This window comes from Hylobates moloch, unplaced genomic scaffold (genome assembly GCF_009828535.3).
Source record: "Hylobates moloch isolate HMO894 unplaced genomic scaffold, HMol_V3 SCAFFOLD_4, whole genome shotgun sequence".
In the NCBI taxonomy this organism is placed as follows: domain Eukaryota; kingdom Metazoa; phylum Chordata; class Mammalia; order Primates; family Hylobatidae; genus Hylobates; species Hylobates moloch.
In genome coordinates, this window is record NW_026652279.1 from 121,186,475 (window position 1) to 121,200,738 (window position 14,264).

Consider the following 14,264-nt stretch of genomic DNA (forward strand, 5'->3'; position numbering starts at 1 on the left):
CAATTTGTAAAGCCTAGAAAGAGTATTCCAATAGTATTTGTGACATAGCTAAACAGCCAGCAACTGCTAGGATTAATGTATCAAGAAGAACAACCAACTGGACTGATCTTGGTCTTTATTTGTAAGCAATGGGAATTCAGAATTTAGAATCATGGAAAACAACTACTAGTTTAATAAATGTTAAATACTCAAGTCAAACACAGATTCGAGTTATTCAGAGACAATTATAAAGCTAAACACTGATTTAGGAGGAGGGTGCTACCATGGGTTGTCTTGTTGAAAACATCAACTGAGTGGCAAGCAGCATACTGGGAACAATCTAGTATTAAAAAGTACACTCACTGAATAGTAAAGGGAAGCACAATATTCCTATCATTTCAAAATGGGTATTTAACAATTGAAAGACACCACTCAAACTTTCAAGTAAATAAATTTGAAACTAAGCCTAATAAATAAGAGGTTCAGAAAAGAAGCATGTTGTTGATCATGCATGGTGTCTCATTTATAAACTACTATGCAGCTCTAAACTCCAGGGCAGAGATTCTTCATTTATGCTCTAACATTCTCTAGAAAAATTTCACAATGCTGCCAAGATACTCTTCCTGCCTCAACTACTCTATCCTCTCCCTCCCCTCTCTCTAATCATCTTTTAAAAAGTCTTCCAAAAGCATGAAAGCATAAAATGTATTAGGTCCTTATCCATTTGCTCAATATTTTTTCATTTCATTAATGAAAATCACCAACTAAAAAGGCACATTCTACTCCTACTCATATCATACTTACTCATATCATAATCAGCTTCTGAGCTAGAACAATTAAAGCATAGAAGACAGTGTTAATTTTGTTGAAGATGAGTAACAACTTAAGCAAACTTTGTAATGCTAAATCTTGGAAAGAAAATAAAATATTTGATTTAAAAATATGTTCAGGTTAAAAGTATGCTTTATTTAAACTTTAACAGTCAGTGCTTGACAGGATTTCTTTTGTATTATTGTCAAGAGATTTATCTTACTGATGAGTAATCATCACTGTTAAATAGAATGTCCTATTTATGTATTGTTTCTCTAAGGTACATTTAATGTGGCATAAATGTCAAATAAACAAAAGACGGATGGAGTTTCTCCAACCACTCTGTTCATTCCAGACAAAATAATCTTAAAAGTGGATCCTGTAATAAATCATGGCCTAGCTGTCAGTCTGGAGTAAAACTCCCTTGTAGTTACAGTGCAAAGTTTGGGATATTTTTGAGGTATTCAGCACAAATTTGGATGACATTTAAAGAATATTCCATGTATTTTAGTCACATGGAAATAATTTAAATTTAAACCCTAAAATAAAAACTAAGCATCTTGGTGATCTTCAGAAGTCAAGGAACTAGAATCCCTTCCTGTTTGAAATAATGAAACTTACACCTTAAGAATATTATCACATTAATAACTCTACTCCGCATCATTATGTTCCTATAATCTAGGTATGTATCAAAGCAGCATTGAATATTTAGATGTTTAGATGCTGTGGACATTAGTGAACACCAGAAACAAGACAAAATTCTGAAAAAATCTTGTAACGGCACCATTAACATTTTAGAAGAATACAACCTGTAAATAATATTAATGCTGAGGATGACAGTAGCAATTCTTGTTTGGTACTTACTATGAGACAGACACTAGCCAAATAATATAACACATGTTAAGTGCTTAAAACATACAACCCCAAACTAGTATTATATCCATTATTTAAAAAGGAAAATGGAAATTGAGAGAGATCATATAGCTTACACTGGATCACATGGAGCCAATGATTGGAACACATGTCTGTGTGAATACGAAGCTCTTATCCACTATAAAATATAGTTCCTTTACAGAAATCTTTAGTCTAGCTTATTATTAACAAAATAAACCAAATTCTCAAAAAATGGTAGTAAAACAAAAGAGCACTAACACAATTTAAAATACTAGCACCCTTTAACCTGCTAATTCTAGCCTGGAAAGCATCTAAAAACAGACACCACACTCCCTTGAGGTCATTTCTAGTTCTAAGAGCACAACATTCTGTTGTTGTATCTGTAAAATAAATAAAATGCCATCTGAATCATATCAACCAAATAGCAACTCTTTATATATTTCTAATGGATTACTGCTGACAAAATATCATATGATTGAAGAAAAAGGTATCTATAAAGTTTAACCTTCAATGGATTTATACCACTATATTTTAATAGCATCATATCCCATCTCAAATCTTTTGCAGAATAAAGTGGATTGTCTATGCATAAAATAGCATCTCTAAAAATAAAGGTATCCACATGAAAATGAATGTACGAAGACATACTAACAAAGACTATATCACAGTTGCTCAGATAGAAAGCTCAAAAAGTCAATGTGGTAGTACAAATTCACTAATAAAACCAACCACCATTATAGAATGGATATTGTTTTCTGGTATGTATATGTTCTTGTGTGTGTGCCTGGTGTGTATTTGTGTGTGTATTTGAGATGGGCTCTTGCTTTATTTACATATATATTTATTTATATATATAAATATTTTTAAATATATATTTTAAATAATCATTGTGCTAATGAAATTTTTCAAAACAAAACTGAGTATCACTCCAATATAAATAGCCATGAAAATCTTGAAGTAAATAAAACAAGATGGTTGAGGCAGAAGAACTGCATGAGCCTGGGAGTTCAAGACTGCAGTGAGCTATATAATCTCTCCACTGCACCCCGGCATAGGTGACAGAGTGAGACCTGGCTCTTAAAAAAAACAACAAAACAAAACAAGCCCGAGGTGCTTATGCCACTGCCATAACCACAACCGTTAATACTAAAATACAACTTTCTTAATAATTTTAAAGACAGAAACCAATTGATATCACATAAATTAGATACTAAGGCACATAAATATTAAATTACTTATGGCACTCATATATAAAAACAATTTATATTAATTACTTAATTTTCATTTTAAAATGATAATGAGAATTAAAACATTAAGTGACCAAGAAAGTGCTTTAAATAATGTGGACTTCCATAATTATAATATGCTACCATATCCCCACACACTTTCTCTGAATTATATTTTTAACACATTTCTCTTGAATTACAGTGAGTGTTGAAACTTCTATATAGAAAGCATTTGTGAATTTTAGTAAAAGTTTAGCACACTACATTATCTATTATATTGCACTGTTCTGTTCATACTGCCCCCCTTTTCCTGCAAAAGATATAAAACAGCTCAATGTTCTTTATAAAAAAGGACTATTTTCAGTTCTTTTAGTACTGAGAGATCAGAAAACAGACATTCCTAACAGGCAAATGGGAAAAAGTACTAGAATAAACAATCTGCAAGGGAACAAATATGATTAGAATACAAATATATTTTTAAAATGCTAAACTCGGATGATCAAAGACATAAAAAAAATACAAGATACTGCTTCACCAACTATATCAACAATCTCCACCTAACAAAAACTCTCACCAAGAACAACGAGTCATGGCAGGGTTGCAGTGAGACTGGCACTTTCATAGTGCCAGTCTATGAAAGCCACTGCAGGCATGTGCAAATTAGTAAAACCTCCAGGAAAATGATTTAGTAACATATGTCAAAAATTTTAAAAATATTCTTGTTTGGAGTAGTTTCAGAAAACTCACTGGAGTCCAGTATTGTCCAGCCAAAGCTATATAACTAAACTGCTATTTTAGAGCACGGATTTCTTAATCTAATAACAAGAATTTCTCATGGGAGCAATTAACAAAAATTGGAGTAAGTGCTTAGAAAGTGAACATGTTTAGATTGTTTATACAAATTGACCAAATACATTAATTTTAAATTAAAGGTTTTTTAACCCTTAAAATTTATTAATAATTAACTTTATATTTTAGACTTTATATTTTAGAGCAACTTTAGCTTTACAGGAAAAACTAACAGAAAACAGAGTTCCTATATACCCTTCCCTACACACACACAAATTATCCTGTTGTAAACATTTTACATTAGTGTGGTACATTTGTGACAAGTAATGTACCACTATTGACACGTTATTGTTAACTAGTTTCCACATTAAGGTTCTCTCTTTGTGTTCTGCAGTTCTGTGTGTTTTGATAAAAAACTCAGTGTTATTCATCCATCACTACAGTGTTATACAGAATAGTTTTACCACCCTAAAAAATTCTGTGTCTCACCTATTCATTCCTTCCTTCTTTCCTCTCCTCAGAACCCCTGGCAACTACTGATGTTTTATTGTCTCTAGACTTTTGTCACTTACAGAATATCACATAGTTGGAATCATACAGTACATAGCCCTTCCAGTCTGGTTTCTATCACTTAGCAATATGAATTTAATGTTCTTCCATGTCTTTCCTTGGCTTAAAGAGATCATTTATTTTTAATATTGAATAATATTCCAAATGAATATACCACAGTTTATCCATTCACCTATTGAAGGACATATTGCTTGCTTCCAAGTTCGGGCAATTATGAATAAAATGGCTGTAAACATTTGTATGCAGGTTTTTGTGTGGACTTAAGTTTTCCATTCATTTGGGTAAACACCCAGGAGTGTGATTACTGGATGGTTTGTTCTACGTATAGCTTTGTAATTGCCAGTTATCCAAAGTTGATGTGCCACATTTTGCTTTCCCACTAGCAATGAATGAAGGTTGTACTATATACTTACCAGCACTTGGTCTGTCAGTGTTTAGTATTTTAGCAATGCCAGTACATATGCAGTGGTGTCTTATTGTTTTAGTCTGCAATTCCTTAATGACATCTGCTGCTGACTATTATAGGGACAGAAAAATTACAACTCCATCCTCTTAGGGTCCTTGCTGGTCTGACAATTTAATTTGACGTGAGATAGATTAACAGGAGAAACGTGTAATGCAAGTTTTCTGTAGCACAAAGGCCATCAAAGGAATGAAGACTGAAAGAAATAGAGTCAGTTACCCATATACTGGATTGGGCAAAGAATAGTTGTTAAGAAGCAACTACATTAGGTGGGAAATTACTTTTAACAAGGCCTCTAAAAAATTCTCTTTGTTGCGACTTTTTGTTCTTGACGATTAAGGATGTTGCATCTTTCTGGTACGGGAAGGCCATCTTTTGCATGAAAATGTTATCTTCTGCTTTTAAGAAATAGCAAGGAGGTCAAAGTGATCTTTCTACACCTGCTGTTTTTCAAGTATCTTTAAATAGTCAATATACCAGAATAGCATATTTTAATCCCTTCAATATCTTTTCATACGTTTACTTGACACCTATACGTTTTGATGGGTATCTCTTCACATTTTTTGATCATTTCTTTAAACTGGGTTGTTTATGTTCTTAGTTTTAAGAGTTTTTGTACATTTTAGATAAAAGTCCTTTATCAGGTATGTGTTTTGGAAAGATTTTCTTCCAGCCTGTTTTCTTTTCATTGTCTTAACTGTTTGCCACAGAAGTTTTAAATTTTAATAAAGTTCAATTTATCAATTTTTCTTTCATAGATTATACTTTTAGTGTTATATCTAAAACGTCATAATAAAACCAAAGGTCACATAGATTTTCTCTTATCTTCTACAGACTGTATAATCTTGCATTTTATATTTAGGTCCATGATAAATTTTTAATTTTTGTGAAAGGTATTAGGTCTGGCAACTTTTTTTTTTTAAATGTAGATGTTCTAGTACCTTTTCTTTAAAATACAGACTATTCTTTCACTATTGAATTACCTTTGTTCCTTTGTCAAAATCAACTGACTATATTTATACGAATCTATTTCTGGGGTCTCTATTCCGGTCCATTATTTTTTAATTATTTTTATTTTTTTTCCTTTGGCCAATACCACAATATTTTCCTTATTGCAGCTTTATACTAAGTCTGGAAGTCATGGAGTGTCAGATTTCCAACTTAGTTCTTCTTCTTCAGTATTGTGTTAGCTATTCTGGGTCTTTTGCCTCCCCATACAAACTTTGAAATCATTTTGTCAATATCCATAAAATAACTTGCTGGAACTCTCACTGGGGCTCTAATGAACCTATAGATCAAGTTGGGAAGAAACGACACCTTAACAATACCGAGACATGCTTTCTATGAACACGAAATGTCTATTACTTTATTAGATCTTCTTTGATTTCTTTCAAAGTTTTGTAGTTTTTTTTTTGTTTGTTTTGTTTTTTTGAGACGGAGTTTCACTCTTGTTGCTTAGGCTAGAGTGCAATGGCAGGATCTCGGTTCACCGCAACCTCCGCCTCCCAGGTTCAAGCGACTCTCCTGCCTCAGCGTCCCTAGTAGCTGGGATTACAAGCATTTGCCACCACACCTGGCTAATTTTGTATTTTTAGGAGAGACGGGGTTTCCCCATGTTGGTCAGGCTGGTCTTGAACTCCCGACCTCAGGTGATCTGCCCGCCTCGGCCTCTCAAAGTGCTTGGATTACAGGCATGAGCCACCACGCCCGGCCTTGTAGTTTTCCTCATACAGATCTTATATGTATTTTGTTAGATTAACAGCTATGTATGGTTTTTGTTACTAAGAAAATGATATACTATTTTAAATTTCCAATTCCAGTTGTTCATTGCTGGTATACAAGAAAACACTGGCTTTTTAAATTAGGTGACCTCATAATCTAAAACTTTGACTTAATTGCTTAACAGTACCAGGAGGTTTATATTTTGTCAATTTGCAGGGAGTGGGCATTCTACACAGACAATCATTTCATCTATGAAGAAAGAGTTTTGTTTATTCTGCCCCAATCTTTATAGCTTTTATTTTTCTTGTCTTACTGTATTAGCTAGGACTTCCAACACAATGTTCATGAGTAGTAGTGAGAGAAGACACACCTGCATTGTTTCCAGTTTTAGGGAAAAAGCATCTAGTTCCTTACCATTAAGTATGATACTAGCTGTCGATTTTATGTAGATGTTCTTTATCAACTTGAGGAAGTTCCCCTCTATCCCTAACTTGGTGAGAATTTTTCTCATTAATGAATGTTACATTTTTTCAAATGCATTTTCTGCATCTATTGGTGAGTTTTCTTCTTTAGCTCATTGATGGTGATAGATTATATTAACGGATTTTCAAATGTCGCACCCAGCCTGGATGTATAGAATTGTTCCCTCTCCTTCTATTTACTTGAACAGATTTAGAGAATTGAAATTATTTCTTCCTTACATGTTTGATAGAATTTACTGGTGAAACGATCTGAGCCTTGTTCTTTCTGTTTTTGAAGGTTACTCATTATTGATTCAAGTACTTTAATAGACTCAGATTATCCATTTCCTCTAGTGTGACTTTTGGTAGATGGCATCTATCAAGGTCCATTTCATCTAGGTTATCACATTTGTAGGCTTGGTCGTGTTAATAATATTCTTCCGTTATCTTTTTAACATCCATAGGATCAGTAATGATAGTCCCTCTTTCATTTTTGATATGGGTAATTTGTATCTTCTCTCTTTTTCTCTTGGTTAGCTTGGCTATTGATCTTTTTAAAGACTCAATCAGATATTGGTGGGTTTGATTTTCTCTACTAATTTTCTGTATCAATTTCATTGATATCTGCTCTAGTATATATTAGTTCTTTGTCTTAGGTACTCCAGAGTCCATTTGCTCTTCTTCTTCTTGTTTCCTAAGGTTAAAGAGTATTCTTTTTAGATCTTTCTTATTTTCTAATATATGCACTTGATGCTATAAATTTCCCTGTGAGCATTGCTTTTACTGCATCCAACAAAACTTTATAAGTTGTATTTTCATTTTGCTGTTTCATATAAGTGGATCAAACAGAATAATTTTAAACGAGATGTTTTTGTTTTTTAAAAAAAATACAGAAACTTCTGAACTTTACATTAATGGACTTAACACAACACATGCCTGATATATCTCGGGTGATATTTTTCAGTTTGTTCTGGTGGTGGTGGATTCTGTACCTCCCAATGCTGGAACCATAGTTCAAAGCCACTTATGACACATTTCATCATCATCCTCTCCCCTGCCCCCCAAGAACAAATGTTCATAAGTACCAATGGCTAAGTATTACCATGTGGATAATAATGTTGCATGTTTTGTCTTGGATTCCAAAAATGTAGAAACAATGCAGACCCTTGATAAAGGAGAGGTAAGACACTTCTTAGAGTATCAGGAATGGAGTATCTTGTTTCTGGTTTTTATGTTTCATTTATAAAATATATAAAAGTGAAGTCTGAATCAAACCAGGGATGGTAATATTCACCTTCAGTGCTATCTCTGATGGGGTAGCTGTCTATAAGCCTGATGCTGAGGAGGATTCAGAGGCTGGGTGTGTTTGGGGGAAAGGGTAGTTTGATAGAGAAGCTATGCTTGCTATGAGAGCAGGAAGATGAAGGCACACAAGCAGTCTATTTGCTGAGCCTGAGCAAAGTCACTCTATCTTTTATAATTCTATTAAAAGAATCATTCTCATTTACAACATTTAACAGCAATTGAATAACAAAGGTGAGGTGAAAAGAATTTACCAAAAACACTATTTAGAAAAGCCAATTAAATATTTCTTAGAAAATGTCATAAATTAAATGTGTTAATGAATGAGTCAAAGGGGGTTAAGCATTCTAAATAGTTTCACATTGCTTTGGAAATCAGTATTTCTGTGATTTAATTGGCTGCATGTAGAATAAGAATGGCATTTGTTATTTGCAAGTCTTTGGCCCATAATTGCTTTACTTTCAAAGGTTGCCAAAATTTACTGGTATAATTTTGCCAACCTAATAAAGAATAAAAATCCCTCCCCAAATACCCTGAATGCAAATGGAACAAGGGATTTGTTTGGCAGAGATCTTTCTTAAAAATAAATTCATAAAGGAAAAAGTGATACATAGGGATCAAACTTTCATAAAAACGACTCACAGTATTAACTTGTGTGAGTGTGACAGGTATGCAAAATACAAACTGCCTGAAATAGGCAAAGGTATCCTGTCTCATGCTTTTATAGTCACTGAAACTCTACCTGTACAAGCTAGAGACTTGTAAAATGGCTCGAGAAACAGGCCTTCAACTCATTTCAGTTCCACCATGTGCCTGAAATTCATGCTCCTTTTCAAAGTTTTCATTTTCAGAGTAATGTTTAGCTTGGCATGAGAGGAGAAGCAGCAATTTTTGAAAATATTTTCACTTTTTTTTTTTTTTTTTTTTTTTTTTTGAGACAGAGTCTCACTCTGTTTACCCAGGCTGGAGTGCAGTGGCGTGATCTCGACTCACTGCAACCTCCACCTCCTGGGTTCAAGCGATTCTCTTGCCTCAGCCTCATGAATAGAGTAGCCAGGATTACAGGCACCTGCCACTATGCCTGGATAATTTTTGTCGTTTTAGTAGAGACAGGGTTTCTTCATGTTGGCCAGGCTGGTCTCGAACTCCTGACCTCAGGTGATAGGCCGGCCACAGCCTCGCAAAGTGCAGGGATTACAGGCGTGAGCCACTGTGCCTGGCCTCACCACTCATTCTTAAGTGAAGAAATATAGTTGTTTCGTTTTTGTCGTGGCTTTGGTGTTGGTTAATTTTCATTTTTTCCTATGTGCTTTTGGTTCCAGACCACCAGTCAGGGATTTTCCATTCTGGGATATGAAAGTAGGGCAGAAGACCAAGTGATTCACGTTTCAAGTTGAGTATTAAAATCACCTAGGAAGTGGCTTTAAAAATGCCACCAATCAGGATCCACATCCATTCTTTCTAAGTTAATTGAACTGGTGTGGGGACTGCGGCATCAGTATTTCTTAAAGGGTACTCCAGGTTGCTAATCAATGTCATCCAAAAGACATTTGTCACAATTTTGTAAAGTGTCTCGTTAGGGTTGGTGGAAACATTAAAGAATACGAGAATTCAATGTTTGTTGCTGTTTCTATTGTTTTAATTGTCCCCATCACAGCTCTGATGAAGTTACTCTACTTTTTCTACTTTTTGCTTATAAAAGGAATATCCAGAATCAGATAAAAAATTCATGCATTAGAAAAGAGAATTTAGGAAAAATTAATTTTGCCTGCCACCCCCTCACCATCTTAGCACCAAATCCTCAACGCCCATAGTCCCATTACCATGTATTCATCAATGACTTCAACTTTGAGATGAACTCATTAGATATTCTACTGCCATAGAAAACAGAAGGCTTCCTACAAAGTGACAGTATGGATAAATTTAAAGTGGGATCAATAGTTATTTGTTTCTGCAATTTTCCTAAAGAATAACAGCATAAATACTAATAAAAACTAGTTATTACACGTGGTAAAACTCCTTCAAAATTTATATCTATTACCCCAATATAGGAAGTCAGTTGATTTAATCACCTGGAACAAAGAGCTGCATCATCCTGTTATATTGATCAGAATGATCTGTTACTCAGAAATTATACATCTTATTAGACATTAGTAAACATTATTAAACACATGTTATAGCTATTACATGTGGATTAGTAACATCTTCTTAAATTTACAAGTCAAAATTATCTCATATATTTTAATATGGTGTTGAACTTTGATGGTTGGGTCAATTTACTCTTTACCTAAAATCCTTTGAAAAAAATGAACTTGGCCCTATCAACACGTCTCTTGGAGAAACATCTTTGACACTAACCAGATACAAACTTTTCTAGGTCAGCATTTTGGTCAGATAAGCATCTACCATCTGCCAATTTAATTTCTAAAGATATGTTTTCCACTTAATCAACAGCAGTCCCCCCACTCTCAAAATTAATATAATCTCAAAATGCCTATTATCCATTTTTTATCTAAAGTTCAGTACTATATTTGGAGGATTTTTTAGTGACAAGCAGTCCTCCATTATTTCTGCAAGGTTTATCCTTTTAAAAAGTCAAGCCATCAGAAAGCAAGGTACTTACACCATTTTAACTAAACTAGAAGTAGCATTACTGTGACTGAAACGTACATTTTGTTTTGCATCATGAGGGTTCGCATGGGGTGCTAGGTCCTTAAGAGGCCCAGAATACATATTTTGGGGGAGACAGGAAGAGAGGAGGAGAGAGATGGTTCTAAACAAAAAAAGGTCCTGATGAAACTGACTCATTTGTTGTTTATAACACTATTCAAAAGGTTTTCCTTTTGTAAAGATACATACGCAAAATTTCTTATGAAGGTTTAATCAGGGAAAACACTATTTTTGCTCATGAAGTGAAGTTTGCGCATCACTTTGATCACCAAAAAGTCAAGCACCTATACAGCAACTTCAATTTTTATTTAGATCTTAATCATAAATTCAGTTATGTTTACCTTATATGTCATATTTTACTTTTTTGTCATATGCCGCATCAAATCTTTGGGATATAAGAAAGCAAATCCTTTTCTCTCGAATCCAGAGATATTATAGTTATTCATTGCCATCCTGACTACAAATGTCTACAAAGCTATGATACAGTTCCCCAAACTAAACTATAATGGGCATGAAACTCAAGTATTCATGCTCTTATTTCTAACAATGCAATGTTAATTTAATATGAATTTTCATGAATTTTTCATACTTGAGTTAAATTCATAAAGGGCATTTAAAAGTAAGGATTTTGGATATAAAATGTTAAATGTCATATAATTACCCAGCATGTTTTAACAGATTAAAATACTTCCCTGTCTTTCTACTGTCAAATATATATGGAATTCCTTGTGTAGGAGCTTATCATCAAACCAAATGCTTTATACTCAGTGTGAAAATTCAATCACAATTGTCAAAGATCAAGCTGCTACTTCTGATAACAAATATGATGAGATATCATCTTGTTCAATATATGCTTTCAACTTGACATGTAGGCTAATAAAAAACATGAAGTTGTAGTATTTATTTTGTTTCTTCCATAACAGAAGGCTCCTAAGAGGGATGATCAAAATACTCAGTATCGTTGCATGAAAATAAAGTCACTCTTTATCTGCAGACAGATTAACTAGTTTGCCGACTAACTGTAGTAAAATAATAACACCTATATTGCATTTGTAAAAGATTTAAAAATTACTACGCATCGGTGATTGTATCTCAATGAGAGGATGTCTATTTATTTTCAACTACAAAATAAACATAAGACACGACTTTTTGTCTTATGACAAGTTTCATTCATTCGACAGCTATTTTTTGAGTACTAACTATATACCAACCACTGCAGTAGGCTATCCTACCTCATTAATCAGACCTAGTCTCCTATCAACAGCTCTCCTTAGAGGAAGGCATAAGGACATGAGGAAGAGCATGCAGCCAGTTTTTTTGTGAGTCAACTATAATTTTGAGATGTAAAACCTAAAGAGGATCACAGACACTTTTGCACGAGGAAAGACTGTAGTACATGTGTGGCTGTGGACTTAACTTTCCCCTATCTTGCCCCTCACCCTGTTTTTCTTACGTTGCCTTCCTTCTCAGGGAAAGCCTGAATCTGCCATTCTTGCTTGCCTCCTTCTCCTTCAGCTTCCAAGTTCATAACCAGCACACCTTGACAATTCCTCAGATGTCCCTGAATTTGTGTACTTCCCTACATCCCCACTACATTCTACCTCAAACCCCTCTGCCGTTAGCTTAGCTTGGAACTCCATCATCTCAAAGCACAGTGATAGTTACTTAGTGGACACTCAAATCTTTGCCAAATAATTGAATAAGGTAGCTTCAATCATATGCCCTTTAAGATACTGAGGTAAACAAGAGTAGAATAACAACAAAAAAACCCTGATCTCATTCTCTGTTGAGCAACCACCTCAAACATGCCAGTAGCAATATCTCCCATTAGTTGCCTAAGGTAGATATTAGGAATTATCTTTGACCTTTCTCTCTTCTCTGCCACCTCCCATACCATCTTTCCTATTACCTTCTCAGTTTGGTTTCCTCTGTTGCTCTCTTAGGTCTCACACTACATGTCAACCAAACACCAAATACCTCCTCAATGTAACCCTCTAACCCAGCGCTGTCCAATAACTTTATGCAATGATGGTAATGTGCCATATATATGCTGCCAACGGGTATGAACACTGAGCACTTGACATGTGGCGAGTGTGACTGAGGAACTATGTTTTTAATTTTATTTAAATTTCAACTAATTTGAATTTAAGTAGCCATATATGTTTAATGGCAACAGTACTAAACAACGCAGCTTAACCTTCTTCCATACTGCTGAAGACATATCTTGCTACAAAACATCTGATCATATTACTTGCCTTACAGAATGTGACTCCATAAAATCTCCATCATTAGGCAGGATATTCAAAGCTCTTTACAATCTAGACCAATTTACCACCTCAGTCTCAGCCCCATTCCTTTCCCATCTAGTTTGCAAAGGTAGTAGGCCACTCACTGTACTCATACATGCCAAGCTATAACCCTTATGGAAGCTGCTGACTCTTGCTTAGAATCCCTTTTCCTCTCACAGAACATCTGCTCATCCTTCAGGATCCAGCTTAAATTCCCATTTCTCTCTGAATAGCTAACTGCCCTCTCATAGCTGAGCTAGGCTCTCTGTCTTAACTCTGCTGCCATAACTTTTAGTATGTGGCTTCATTAAAGCATTTAATCATAATTAATGGTTTACATGTGGAAAATATGAGTCTCATGTATGCCAGGTAAATATTAATCACATACATTAAAGAGAGAATCTGGCAAAGCATCTGGCACAGGACTTCACTCTGAGTAAGCCCACAAGAGATGTGCCAAGTCTTCAGGATGTGTTTTAGGAATTGCATTGCCCATGCTAGGGATCTTCACCAAACCCAGCTGCCTAAGAAAACAGAGAGGAAAATAAAAGAATGGAGATGGGGCAAGGGAAACAGTCACAAGGCATTGATAGCAATGAGAGGCTTAGGACAGGGAAATTATATAAGAAAATTCATGAAAGCCCCAATAGAATAAGTATGCAGTAAACCTATAGGTAAAGCTGACCTTGTTTTTCACCTTCCCTAACTAGCTGGCAATAGCAATACTCGAATTCCTTAATCAGGGAGTGTGGTTGTTACGAGGTCAAGAACAAGAAAAAGGTTTTCTTCTGATGTGTAACTGAGAGGAATTTGTTGTAAGCAGATCAATAAAGCCCTATTGCTTTGGCCCACTCCTCAGGAAAGAGTTCTGTTTTAAAAAACATTGAATATATTTGCTGTAAGGAAATTCAACCTATGAAAGACACAGAAGAAAAAAAAGGCTTTAAACTTACTCCATTTTCATGTCCTCTAAAATTATATTTAGATAGAAACACTTCAAAATCAATAATATCTGAGTTGCATATATTTCCAATATAATAATTTCCCCTTTATATATATCATTTTTCTCTCCTTTCAGTCTGCTTATGAA

The 14,264-nt window shown here is 34.6% G+C and overlaps 1 protein-coding gene across 8 annotated transcripts in view; it reads right to left on the reverse strand.

Moving 5' to 3' along the window:
• The window catches only part of DIAPH3 (diaphanous related formin 3), a 502,965-nt gene that overhangs the window by 201,713 nt on the left and 286,988 nt on the right, over positions 1-14,264 (reverse strand). The gene's annotated exons all lie outside the window — the stretch shown is intronic.